A 15091-nucleotide genomic window follows, 5' to 3' on the forward strand; every position below is an offset into this window, starting at 1 on the left:
GGCCAGGACCAGGCCCTAGGCCATCCAAATGTCACAGGTCTTGACCAATCCACAGAGTGGGGGGCAGTAACCCCTGGTACACAATAGCATTCTCCACTCTCCCTCTCAGTGTAGCTACAACTACCACTGATCCTTCAACCTAGGGACCATACCCTCAGGCTGACCAGAGGTCACGGGCAAGAATGCCCCACCCTAACTCTACTTCTGGGGTTCCGCACCCTCCCAGGGAAGCACCCATCAGAACACATCTCTCCTACCAGTTCAAGACCTCTCTCCATCACTGGTCTACCACCTGGGATCTGGAAACTATTTCACTTTGGAGGTACAAAGCACACAGCACAGTCCCTCTATCAAGCAGGTGGGGGGCCACAGCACACAGCAAAGTCCCCTTTCCTCTACCTTAGTAGAAACAACCAACTGCAGGCGAGCCCCAGATCACACAGCAAGGGCAGCCCCCTCAGTCTCTTCAGCTGATCTACTTTGGCAGAGATTCCTTCTGGCCTGGAAGTTTCCTAATCTCCCAACCTAGGATCTAAACCCTCAGGTTGCACCGGGGTCAGAGACAAGGACACCGTCCCTCTGCACCCCCTTCCAGAGTTCTGCACCCTCCCACCTTGGAGCGGTACCCCTGGAAGCCAAAACTGGTCAGGACACTGATTACAGATGCCCTTTCCTCCAGGTAAGGCTGAACCTGACCTCCCCCCTCCTCGGGGAACGACCTCCAGAGGCCCCACAAATGTCAGAAATCAGCACTTAGCAGAAATTAGAATACTGTTAGAAATAGCAAGTTGTAGATCATAGAATAATAATCACTTTAGCACACAACCAGTAACTACTGGTACCAGGTAAGTACCACCTACGCCACCCTAACCACCTTAGGAGAATATTACGCAGGGAACCTGGGCTTCACTGGCACCACCTGTACTAGGAGAAAAACAACCACCTAAGTATCACAATACCTGTAGGGGTATAAGCATGAACAAAACACATGATGTATAAACAACACATTCAGAGGCGTAAGGAAAGAAAACACATGATGCATAAAAATACATTCAGCGGTGTAAGAACAAGGAAAAACACATGATGCATAAAACATTCAGAGGTGTAAGGACAAGGAAGACACATGATGCGTAAAAACATTCAGAGGTGCCAGAACACAACTCAATAGCGCAAAAACACATGATGCCTAAAAACATTCAGAGGTGCAATAAAACCACACAATTGCGCAAAAACTTACATAAGCCACCACCTGTGGCAGTCCCTAGGCCAACTGGCCTTGCAAGGGCTCAAATGCCCGTAGTCCAAATGTCAGGCAGGCTGCGCAGGCAGCCAAGAACACAAGCCTAAACGTGGGAACTGCCCACGAAGTGCTGGGCAGCTGTAGAGCAATGATGGGGGCCAACACGTTGGAGCCTCGCAGGCTCTGCACAAATGACTGGGCCCTCAGGAGCCTCGCTGGGCTCTAAAGCACAACTATGGGGCCAAATCACTCGTGACCCCAAGAGCCTCACTGGGCTCTAAACATCATGTGGGCGGTGAGCCCCTCTGGACTCTAAATATAAAATGCCCTCAAGAGCCTCACTGGGCTCCAAATAAAACAACGATGGCCCCACGAGCCTCTCTGGGCTCGCAAAACAAATATGGGCTGTGAGCCTCTCTGGGCTCTAAAACAACTGTAGGCTGCCAGGCGTTGGAGTCCCTCCTCGGGGGACTCTGGAACAAAGAAATACCCCCTCGAGCCTCGCAGGCTCGTAAATACGAAGGGGCGCGCTGAGCCTCTCGGGGCTCCAGATGCACACTGCGCCCGGGAGCCTCTGGGGCCCGAACACTAGGGCGCCCCCGTGCCGTTGGAGTCCCGCTATGGGGGACTCAAAAAGAACCAACTGCCCCCGGAGCCTCAACAGGCTCTACACCCTGGAGGGGAGGGGCGGGCACCGGCAATGTGCCCCGACGCTCTCCTCACCGATACTGCACTTCGGGCCCCACTCACCGGGTCTCCGTGCAGCGGCGGTGGCTCTGGAAGAAGCCCGGGGCTCTCCCTTCACTCGGGAGCCCCGGCAGGACACGGCCGGCTGGTTCCTCCTTCTCTTCTTCTCCGGGGCTCCCTCAGCACAGGGGAGCCCCGCTACAGGCCGCAACACCCCGGGCACATCTCCGGTCTCCCTCCATCACATGGGAGACCGGCAACGTCGCCCAGGCTTCCCTCTCCGGCCGGCGGGCGGGACTTCCGGTCCTTCTCCTGGGCCGTGATTGGCCGGCCAGCAAGCTGCTTCCGGGTCGTCGCGGGCAGCGCGGCGGCCCGTCCAGGCACTGTAGGCGGGGGCTGAATTAACCGAGGGGTGGGCTCCCTCGAGTTAAATAATAAAAAAATGAAGCGAGGTGGGCACTCGCGTTTCCTCACGCAATCCTGGGCAAATGTCGGGTGGGCACCGGTCTTCAGCAAACAAAGCGCTCCCAAGCGCTATAAAGGCAATTACAGCGTTCCCAGCGCTAGGATAGGAAAACAGCGCTCCCAAGCGCTAGAAGGACAGATAAAGCGCTCCCAGTGCGCTTTAGGGTACAACAGGTCCTGGGGGGCTGCAAAGAAAGGCAAAAAGGGTCCTAGGACTAAGGCAGAGTCCTCCAGCAATCCATCATGTATCCAGGGGCTGGGCAGGGCCCAGGGAGGCAAGCCTTCCCCTGGACCCAAGCAGCAGCAAGCCCCTGGCAGGATTCAAGTTAGAAACAAGAACATTTTGTAAGGGGACACAGCCCCTTTTAATACCATAAAATCCTTTGTCTAAAGATGCAGGCAGTGTAAGAACCAGCTACAACTGGTTATAGGGAACTCCTTTCAGTGTGAGGGGCAGAGGCGACAGCCGCCCAGCAGGAGGTGGAGCCAGCATTGTGGCAGGCAGGCACAGCCCTATTCACTCCCAGGTGCTATATCCTCCCACCACTCTAGTTGCAGATGCAGTCATTAAACCAAGGGCTGACTCAGACAACCTCTTGGGGGCTCCCCAGCCCCTGTTACCCTCAAACCAGACAGTCAATCCACAAGCAGGCCAGGCACTCCTGGAGCCAGGCCCCAGCCAATCACGTGCCAGCAGACTCACTACACACGCACACCCATGTCTAGAAGTGGCACTTCCACACTAGACACATTCAAGCCACATACATCATTAAGCAGCATTCAATCTCACGAGTTCGCACATACCAAACTCGACCCAGCACTCCCCACAAATCAGAAACTACCATGGTCACACATATTCCCCATGCATTACTATGGGAGGGCAGGTCACTCACCACACATACACAGAGAGCTCACGCACTTTACACTGTACCACAGTAAAAAAGTGCGCAAAGGTCTAAAATCACCAATACCAGGTCACAGAAACAGGCTAGGAAAAAGCAAAACGTTTCGGGGTGAACCTGCCAAAAAGGGCCAGGTCCAACATTTGCTGTAACACTTTTCGTCCTAAGTGAGATGGGTATGCCCAGACGTGGGTCCCTTGCTCACTGTGCCACTGGATTCAAGCTACCCTGGCTGAAGAAGGGTGACATACCCTGAACCTGGTCCCAGAATGCTTGTTTCCGGTCCAGGGAGGACCTGGCCTGGCAGTTCGGTCTGGACTGTTCCCATGACGCACAGGGTCAAGACTGATTTGCTAATGGCTGGGTCCAAACTAGGGGGGCTTAGTGGGCAAAAGAACGATGGATTTAACCCAGATCTTTTGACTGGGGGAGAATGTTGGCATTGTCAGCATTCCGTCCATCATTTGTTTGCTGTAACATTAATCGATAGTACGGCACAATTAATGGGCAGATTATTATAAAATAGAATGGAAGACTGGGTTGCCGAAAATGGGATCCTTGCAAAGGTCCAATATGGTTTTAGGAAGGGCAGGGGTACAGTGGAACAATGCTTGAACCTAGCCTTTTTAGAAGCAAAGTACTCACTGGCTAAACAAGATAACCTCGACATGGCCTTCATGGACCTCTAAGAGGCATTTGATTGTGTCGCACACAGGCTATGGAAAATTATGGAAATTATGGGGGTGGATGCCGAAATCATTTCTTTTATTAGACAACTATACTTGGGGGCCACTGCGAAGGTTCGTTATGGCAATCGGGGAGAATGTACTAAACCTTTCAATATTAAGAACGAAGTAAGAAAAGGTTGTGTTCTTTTCCCTTCCTGTTCTCACTCTACACTAACAACCTAAATAAGACCCTGACTGAAAAGTCCAAAGACATCCCTTACGCAGATTTAATCCCCTTCCACATTTTGTTTTTATGCAGATTGTGATGTTATCCTGGCAAGAACGCCTCTATCCCTACAAAAGGGTTTTACCAGGTATGTACTTTTTATGAGGGAACTGGATTTACAAGTTAATAAAACAAAGTCTTTCATTATGTCTGTTGGAGAAGGAAATAAAAAGAAAGCAAAATATGTGTATGAGGATAGAAAAGGCGAACATGTAGATAACTTCTCATATTTGGGCATTGTTTTTGACACTAAATAAAGTTGAGAAATGATGGTGTCATCACTGGCCACTCATCAATAAAAGCATAGCTGCGATTTTCAGATTTGCCATAAATGTGGGCAATAAACCAATACAAGAGATTGTTAAAATCTATCTGGCAAAAACAATACCCATATATAGCAACATATGGTGCAGCAATCTGGAGTATAGTTCAAGTGGATAGTTTACAAAAGATAGAGGACAGGTGTAGGACTTGGCGTTTTTGGTTAAAGTTCCCTAAACTGTTTGCTTTCCCCCGGACCGTTTTCCTGATGTAGAGATGCCAATTTAGATGATTTGGGTACTTTGCCACTGCTGATCAGTGTCAAAGTACAGGAGTTCCCTATGTAAAATGTAATGGTGATTGGTTGGCCATGATTGGTATGTTTGCCTTACTAGTAAAAGTCCCTAGTGATGTGCACTGTGTGTGCAAGGGCTAATAATGCAAGGGTGCGCGGAGAAGGGAACTCAAGCCTTCAGTGTAGGGCTGCGCACAGAATGCTAAGTTAGCATGAAGTCCTGACAAATTCAACCTCTTGTCAGGCCTGACTTTCCCTTTTACATACACATGGGGCAGCCCTGTGGTAGGTACCAGGTAACCCCTGGGCAGGGTGCAGTGTAGGTAAAAGGCAGAACATAAACTGAGGTGTGTGTTATGTTCTGACAGTGAAAACCTCTCCATTTAGTTTTTCATAAGCATGAGCGCAAAATCCGCTCCGATCGCGGATTTTGCGGATTTTCGGTAAATCCGCGATCCGCGAACTCTCGCGGATTTACCGAGAATCCGCAATCCGCGATCGGAGCGGATTTTGCGGTCAAAAGTTCAAGCCTTAGCCTAATGCATAATTTACTATGGCGCCGGCAAGCTGCCAGCGCCATCCTCAAATGGTTACTTAATTAGCTTCGACAGGAAGCTCTAACAGATAAGATAAAGCAGGGGCTCGAGCGCCTGCTTTATTTTATCAGTTGGAGCTTCCTGTTGAAGCTAATTAAGTAACTTTTGCAGGATGGCGCCGGCAGCTTGCCGGCGCCATCGTAAATTATTTACAATGCTGAAAAATGGAGGTGTCTTCTCGAATAAATATGAGGGGCAGGGTGGAGGTGTCTTCTCGAATAAATATGAGGGGCAGGGTTCATTCTGGCACGACGGTCCTGGCACAAAAAATATACCTCAACAGGAAACACTTGCGGATATCAATAAAGCATGTGCCCTAGTTTAAGCTTAAATTCAGTGACTCATTCGTCAGCCCAAAAACAATCGTGAGCGTTGTGGGGGCTGGGCAGGTGTGCCTTGTTCCCAAATATACCATCGGAAATCCGCTGTGATGCTGGCCAGAGGCATTTGCATCTTTGGCTTTCACGTGCGCAATCCCCGTGCTGTTCCTGTGACCAGGGGCTTCTGTCTCTTAATCTGCTGCTCTGATCGGTCTCTGACCTTTTGTATACACACAAGGGGCATGTGCGCTCGCATGGAAGCCCCGTCCGTTTGGCCCCGCCCACACACTCGAGGTGTGCACCCGCCCGTCTTCCCGCCATTTACCCACTATGATGGACATTTCACTCAAGGGGCCCTGCGCACTTCGGCGCGATTGCATAGTAGTAACACACACTTGGTCGCTGGAACTAGTTGAAGCGCAAATGCAGTGACTCATTCATCAGCCCAAAAAAAAACGCTGGAACTAGTTGAAGCGCAAATGCAGTGACTCATTCATCAGCCCCAAAAAAACGCTGGAACTAGTTGAAGCGCAAATGCAGTGACTCATTCATCAGCCCAAAAAAAATCGTGAGCGTTGGGAGGCTGGGCAGATGTGCCTTGTTCCCAAATATACCATCGGAAATCCGCTGTGATGCTGGCCAGAGGCATTTGCATCTTTGGCTTTCACGTGCGCAATCCCTGTGCTGTTCCTGTGACCAGGGGCTTCTGTCTCTTAATCTGCTGCTCTGATCGGTCTCTAACCTTTTGTATACACACAAGAGGCATGTGCGCTCGCATGGAAGCCCCGTCCGTTTGGCCCCGCCCACACACTCGAGGAAGCCCCGCCCCCAAATCCGCCGATCCGCAAAATCCGCGGATTTTGCGGATCCACGATCCGTGAATCCGCAAATTCGTGAATCGTGGATCCGCAAAATCCGCCCATGCTTAGTTTTTCACTGCTAAAAGGCCATTCTGCCCATAGGACAAAATGGGGGAGGCTGGGTGTTGTGTTTGTTAGCCTAATTTCCTTTCAGTTTATAATGGAGAGGTGAAGTTGAGTATGTAAGGACTCACTGTGTCATAATGCTTTATCTGTGTAGGTGGTTTTGTCACCGTGTATTTATAAACCACTCTTTTAGAAAGTGGCTGAGTTCTGTACTCTGGCATTTCTGTGTGTCTCTGAAATGTGGATTGTCTGTCTGACACTAAAAGGTGAGAGGAGCTGGAAGAGGTCTTGACCCAGGGAAGGGTTGAGATGGCACCAGGCTGCCCTGCATCTGGAGAGTTGGGGGAGGAGAAGCCCGGGAGGTGAAAAGGCCTGGGCTAGTTCTATAAACCAATTGACCCATCTCCTGTTGAGTGATTAAGGAGCCAGAGCCCCAGTATCAAAGGGAGAGAGGTGACACTGGGAGGGAGACACTCAGAACTGCTTTAGGGAGGGATCAGTGACCCCTGAGCACATACAAACTTCAAAGACATTAAGGCGTATAACTATGAGACCTGAAACCCCTGAACGTTGGAATGAAACATATATGGATTGTGACTCAAAGGGTTTGGACCCATTCTGTGGTCAAGTGGAACCTCTGCTAAAGAAGTAACTGAAGAGACTGCAGTAGATAGACCAATCCTTGCTTCGTGATCTGGGGCTGGTCTGCTGTTTGCTGTTCTAACTAAGGAAGAGTCTGTTGGGACAGTGCTTGAAGGCGCTGAGTCCCCCTGCTTGAATAAGACTGTGCTTTGTGCAGTGTCTTGTAACCCCAAGGGCCCGAGGTGAGCTGGCTCCCTGTTTGGAAATACAGGATCAGAAAAGTTTCCAGAGAAGACTCTCAGATACACCATGGGTGCGTGTGCTCTGTCTAGCCTGAGACCTTCGCAAGTTGTGCCCTGTGATCTTGGGCACCTGGAGTTCCAAGTGGGACTCAGACGCGCAAGTGTGCGTGTCGTGGTGCAGCCCGGGTGTTGGCTGAAGAGCATCTGGGCCTCGTGTGCACCAGGAAGAAGTGAGACTTGGAAGTGCAAGTGGGCATGTCGTGGTGCACGCCAGGGCATTGATGAGGAGCACCTGGACATCGTGTGCACCAACGGAGGAAGAGAGTCTCGGACGCGCTGGGTGCAGCCCGGGTGTTGGTGAAGAGTGCTGGGGCCTTGTAGGCACCAAAAGAAGTAGTGAGTCCCTGACGTGCAAGAGTGTGTGTCGTGGTGCAGCAAAGGCGTTGGTGAAGAGCGCCTGGACATCGTGTGCAACGAGAGAAGAGGCTTGAACGTGCAGGGTGTGTGTTGAGGTGCAAGCGGAGCGTTGGTGAAGAGCGCCGGATCATCGTGAGCACTAGAGAAGAGGCGAGTCTCGGACGCGCGGTGTGCAAGTCGAAGTGCAACCTGAGGTGATGGTGAGGAGTGCCTGGTTGGGGTGTGCACCGAAGTTAAGTAAAGTCTCCACGATGCTGAGGGCGGCTTTTGGCGTAGACTGAGACCGCCGGAGTGAGGGCCAAGTCATTGAGGCCCTAGGAGTCAATCAGCAGCGGCAAGGACGGGCAGCCACGGAAGAACGGAACCGCCAGCCGAGTCCACCGTAGCCCGTGACGGAGTTCTCGATCAAGGACCAAGTTGCTGACGTCGGAAAGGAGAGTGGGATCGTGTCCCCCCAGGTAACGTGGAACAACACCTGGGGAGGGGTGCGGGCCCAGAGGGACACTCTCTCAGCCTCCTGCTTCAGTCTGCTGCTCGAACCATTGCTTCTGCTCGGATCCCGGCCTGCGCTGACCCAAGACGGGGCAGTACTGGGTCCAGAGTGGGAAGCAGTACTTTGTGTGTCATCATTTAATCCATAATTGGGGCTCGTTAAGGGAGCACGTAAAACTGTAGTATAACACTTTTACTTTATTGCTGCTAACAAACTATCGAACTGTCGTATGACGCCTGACCTCATTTGTGCCTGACGAAGTACATGCTTGGTGCGCTACGCATGGCGTTGTTTTTCCCTTGCATAGTACCTGATTGTAATATGGGGCATTGCATTATTTCTTCAGTGCATAGTATCGGAGTATAATGTGGCGCAGTGTACTGTTTCTTCATTGCACCGTACAGGATTGTAGCGTGACGCATTGCTTTATTTCTTCCAGGTACAGGGCATGCTGGTGGTGATGCGCGTTGCATTATTCCTTCAATTGTAAAGTACATGACTGTGGGGCTACCTATGACATTATTTCTCTGTTGCACAGTATAAGAGAATATTGTTACACATTGCAGTATTTGTTTTATTTTGAAAAGTGTATGATTCTAGCAATACGACTGGCCTAACCTTTTGGAAAAGGTTAGAGGTGAGCTTAACTGTTGGTTAGGAGGGGGGTTAGGATCAGAACCTACCAACCCACCGGAAAGAATACTACCCATTTTATATGTTGATTTTGTATTGTGTGGTTGTATCGTATAATTGCTTATATAAAGATTATACTCATTTTATCAATACTCGTGTGGATTCTATTTGTGATGACGTCAGGGGGTTACTGTGAGAGTGGTTGCACATACTGAACAATCGTGCCTTGGAGATAAGCCGGGCTGCTCGTGCCAAGCTACTAAGGGAGTGAGCAGGGCTATCTCAGATGGTGTTCTTACTTAGCCTAACGTTGAAGCGAGGGGTCGAGGAAGTGCGCCTCCAGCATTTGGTGGCGGTTGTAAGCGGCAGGGACCACCACTTCCAACAACAGGTTTGCTAAAAGATTATCTGTCCCAAATGCATGTACAAATGAATTACCCACAAAGAATTAGACCTACCTTTTATCACTGATACAATTAAACCGGGCCCTGCTGCTATTAGGGTTGACTATTTGGAAAAGGAAGATGGTGCTACCAAATCAGTGTATTTTAAAGGATATCATGAATTTGGATCATGCTTTTAAAATCCCATGGCTGCTCTATATAAGGCAGTCATTTGATTCTTTGGGGCTGGCGGATCTTTATGAACATCCTACTCATTGTGAAACTTTCTCTAAAACGAGACTTAAAAAAATCTTTTTATGGAAAAATGCCACAAGATAGATGGAACAAAAATTAAGAAAAAGCTAAATTAATTGCATATCATGCTATACCCCCACACTACATGGATCCTCTTCCTACCTTGCTTTTTTAGAAAATTATCGCCACCAGTATATTCTGACAAGAGTCTGCTTAAATGATGTGCTGTTAATGCTGGGGCATCCTACAAATGTGTTTTAGTTTAATCCATTGATGCCCTGCCCATGTGATGCCATTTCAAAGCAATCAATTGTACATATTTTATTTTTCTGCCAAATTTATGAAAAGAGGAAAAAGTTTATTGTTCCATTCTTAAAGAAATTTAGTTTGCGTAGACATATGATAGCACTTTCTGTTTTGCAACAATTAGAGACACTGTATTTATGTTTTATGACTACCTTGTTTTTACATGCAACTCTAAAAACTTGTGGTGTAATCAACCCTTTATCCATCTAAAGAACTTAAGGAATACCAAAGTTGTAAGTTCAGCCTCACTACATAAATGCACAGTGGGATTTATTCTAGTGAAATAAAAATGGTAATTTGATTATGTAAGTAAGTAAGTAATACTTTATTTGATACATGTATCATAAAAGTACAAACATAAAAATACATACATACATAAATTTCAAGTATTACAGTCCTCATAAAAGTGTTGCATCAAAACAGTTAAAACTGGGGGAAAATATCATAATTGAAATTCATACTAAGTCATGGTCTGTACACGAGTGAGACAACAACCTTAACCGGATAATCCAGGCGCTGGCCAAAAACTTAGCGACCCCGCAAACAATAACCATACAAGTGGTATTGGAAAGAATAATTCGAAGGGCTGATCTATTGTCCCTAACTCCTAGCTTCCTACAGACTGGCTTCAACCATTTAACTCTGGCCTGTTTGTATGCTTTACATGCAAAAAAGAAATGGCCCAGGGATTCTTCCGGGCAGGGACAACCTGGGCATTTCAAGTCCTCTTCCCTCCTATCTTTCTATCCTGCCATGAAATGTTTAAGGGGGAGAATGCCATATCTAAGTTTCAGAAATAAAGTTCTGTCTCGAGGGGTCTGTATGAAGTCCAAGAAGGGTTCTAACTTAACAACAAGCTTGTGTTCGAAAAATTTCTCCGTTAAGAGACCCCAATTTGGGTTGAGCAGAACCTTGGCCTCTATCTACTCCCAGTATAGTTTTTTCACTGTTTGTGTTGGTGGGGGGGTTTGGGAGGTCCAGGAGTCGCTCAATCCCAAAGATACCACAAGCTTCTTTAGATTGTTTAGCCACTTTATTTTATTTGAAACATTCAGGCTAATTAACTCATCCAGCACTAAAGCATATTTTACTAATTCCGGGGTCCTTCTAAGGCGCACCTAAAATAGTAGTGGTCGGAGTTGGACTATTTCAGAAATAGATCTCTTACCCAAATAAGCAAATAAAGGTTTTAAAGGGGTTGAGAGAGGGAGCGAGACTAAGTCTCTTATAAACTTGTTCTCTGCCACCACCAGTGCTTTAATGTTCTCAGTGCCCCATAATTCAGATCCATAGACCACAGAGGCTAACGCCTTTCCCTCATAGACTGCTAGGGCAGGGGCTATTGGTCTACTAACTGAAAGACGTTGATTCTTTAGGATAGCACCGGAAACCCTTTTAAGATTTAAAACCATTTTACACAAGTGGGATTCCCAATTCATTTTATTACCAATTCTAACCCCGAGATAATCAAATTCATCCACTACCTCTAGGGGGGACCCATTCAAGGAAAGATAAACCTTCCTATGATTTCTTTTTACGGACATGACCATCAACTTAGTTTTTGCAGTATTTACCGTTAACCCACGGTCTTTACAGAACACATTAAAACGATCAAGGAGTTTTTGCAGGCCTTTGGGGGTTTTGGACAACAGGAGGGTGTCATCAGCAAAGAGGAGTGTGGGTGTTTTCTCCCCGGCAAGGACAGGGGCATCCGCTGGGTCCTCTCTCAGGTGATCCACCACCCCGTTTATAAAAAGAGAAAACAAAGTCGGGGCCATCACACAACCCTGCCGCACCCCTCTGCTGACAGGGAACCTTCCCTGAGAGCTGGAAGCACGCCGAACTCAGCGCTCTACTCAAGAAACCAACAGCGGACCCCACCGAACTCAAGAACTACCGCCCCATCTCGCTCCTCCCGTTTCCAGCCAAAGTCATCGAGAAGACCGTCAACAAGCAGATGGCCGCCTTCCTCGACACGAATGGATCCCTCGACCCCTCACAGTCCGGCTTCCGAGCCAATCACAGCACCGAGACCGCCCTCATCGCCGCCACCGATGACATCCGAGCCCTGATGGACAACGGAGAAACAGCGGCCCTCATCCTCCTAGACCCCTCCGCGGCATTCGACACTGTCTGCCACCCCACCCTAGTACAGCGCCTCAGCAACGTCGGAATCCAGGACAAGGCGCTGGAATGGATCATCTCCTTCCTCGACGGACGAACACAGAGAGTCCGCCTACCACCGTACAAGTCAGAGGCCTCCGAAGTCATCTGCGGCATCCCTCAAGGATCCTCTCTGAGCCCCACCCTCTTCAACGTCTACATGAGCCCCCTCGCGGCCATCGCACGCCAACACAACCTCAGCATAATCTCCTACGCCGACGACACCCAGCTGATCCTCTCCCTGACCAACGACCCCGCCACCGCCAGAGCCAACCTACACGAAGGGATGAAAGAGGTAGCCGAGTGGATGACGACCAGCCGCCTGAAACTGAACTCGGACAAGACGGAGGTCCTCATCCTGGGCTCTTCACCCTCCGCCTGGGACGACTCCTGGTGGCCTCCCGCCCTGGGCACCGCACCCAAACCGACAGACCATGCACGCAACCTGGGCTTCATCCTGGACTCCTCCCTCTCCATGACCAGGCAAGTCAACAACGTCTCCTCGGCGTGCTTCAACATCCTACGCATGCTACGGAAGATCTTCTGGTGGATCCCCACTGAGACCAGGAAGACCGTCACCCAGGCCCTCGTCACTAGCCGACTGGACTACGGCAACGCCCTCTACGCCGGTACCACCGCCAAGCTCCAGAAGAGACTCCAGCGGATCCAGAACGCCTCAGCCAGACTCATCCTCGACATCCCACGACACAGCCACATCTCCGGACATCTGAGAGACCTTCACTGGCTCCCCGTCAACAAAAGAATCACCTTCCGCCTCCTCACCCACGCACACAAAGCCCTACACGACCAAGGCCCGAGCTACCTCAACAGCCGGATCAACTTCTACGCTCCCAAACGCCACCTCCGTTCAGCCAACCACGCCCTCGCCGCCGTCCCCCGCATCCGAAGAGCAACTACGGGAGCAAGGTCCTTCTCCTACCTGGCCGCCAAGACCTGGAACTCCCTCCCGACCGACCTGCGCCTGACCCAAGACCACCTCTCCTTCAGGAAGAAGCTGAAGACCTGGCTGTTCGAGCAGTAGCGGCACCCCCCCCCCTCCCCTAAGCGCCTTGAGACCCTACGGGTATGTAGCGCGCTCTATAAGTGTCATTGATTGATTGATTGATAGGGATCCTCCTAGTTAGTTGCCCCTGGTCCCCCCATCGGATCCTTGCATAATTTCCTTTGTGCAGTCTAATTATGAACTGTAACAAATAACTAGGAAATCCCAAATCCAGGAGAACCTCCCAGAGTTTAGCACGTGGGATAACGTCGAAAGCCGTTTTCAGATCTATAAAAGCCAGGTATAAACTCCCTCTGGCTATAGACACAGACTTCCAGTAAACCGCACAAAATCTAAAGACCTGGTCTATGGCGCCTACATTGCGTCTAAATTCGGCCTGGAAGTGGGTTAAGATATCATTTTCCATTAACCACATCTCTGTCCGGTTTATGATGACCCTGCCAACTACTTTTTGGATGGTATCAATTAAACTAATTGGTCTGCAGTTGGCAGGGTCCTCTCTATCACCTTTTTTAAATATGGTAATGACCTCTGCACCTTTCCAGGATTCGGGTACTGGGTGGCCAGACTGGATTAAGTTCATAATCATAGATATGAGGTCTCCCCATAATTTGGGATCATACAACAATAGGTCCCCCGGAAGACCATCAGGTCCAGGCACTTTTCCCGGGATTATTTTAAGGATGGCGTCTTGAACTTCACGGGGTGAGAAGAACTCTTCATTAGCGCCATGCTCTGTATTAATCTTACTCACAGTACCCCTAGCAGGAGATTTTGACTCGCCCTCCATACAGTCCTCACAGTACAGTTTTAAAAAGTGAGAGTACCATTGGTGCTCGGTTATGTGATTTAAAATATGCTCTGCCCCACGCCTATCGAAAATGTTAATTAATTTCCAAAAAAGAGTAGGATTCTTCCCATAGGCAGCATCCTTTAGCGCCTGCCAATGCTCCTCCTCCCAGTCCTTTTTGGCTGTCGCTATGCTTTTATGGTAATCTTGTCTAGCAGTTCTTACTGCTAAAGGGTCCTTACTTTTTATGGCCAAAGTAAGGGCTTTCCTCTTCCTCCTACAATTGGCTGTGTACCAGAGGTTGCCCTTGTTCGGTTTATGGTATGTCAATGACGTCACCTTAGATTTTTTAATAAAGAACTGTCCAATTTTCTCTGTTAAGTTCTTATACATAGCAGGTAGGTTTGACCCCGAGGGATGAGGGGCCATTAAAGTAACAGATGCCAAGCCACGGGATTCGGCCATAACTAGCTCTTTGATACTATCAAGTTTCCCTTCTTCACACCTAATTTGATTATGAAGATATATAGTTTTAAGAATGCTTTGGCTCGAGAGGAATAGTATAGATAACCCTCCCACAATGTTATAAATTACCTTTGAATAGTGACATTATAGTGACGCAAATGAATTGATATAAACTTTGTATGTAAGATACTTGGAATAGTAAAATCATGACGATGCAAATGAATTAATATAAATGCTATTCTTTGTATGGAAGATATTTTTCATTATGCTATGCAACAAGTTTTATGTATTTTGGCCTTTTTATTCTAATATATTGTAATTTTTTTATGTACTTTTATGCATTTTTCAAATGCGAAATAAAGTTTATTAATGATGATGATGAGTGAGTCCACTACACAAATGATTAAATCAACATAAGCCTTCTGTTGAGGTGATTGCGTGTTTTTGTCATAACTTTAGCAACATTTGGACTGAAGTAGGGTTGCCCCCGGGGAATAGGTTACCGACAAGACACCCATTTTTATGTAAAGGCCAAAGAATTTAAAATAATGATGATAATAAACACATAATAAAATGGTAATTTACCCACTTTAAATATTAACTAAAAACGCAGATGAAAGAAGTCCCTCCAGAAGTATTTTGGGGAGGTCTAAACTATTTATTCAATGATTATGTAATTGAACAGAGAAAAA

The sequence above is a fragment of the Lissotriton helveticus genome, chromosome 9, assembly GCF_964261635.1.
Source record: "Lissotriton helveticus chromosome 9, aLisHel1.1, whole genome shotgun sequence".
In the NCBI taxonomy this organism is placed as follows: Eukaryota; Metazoa; Chordata; class Amphibia; order Caudata; family Salamandridae; genus Lissotriton; species Lissotriton helveticus.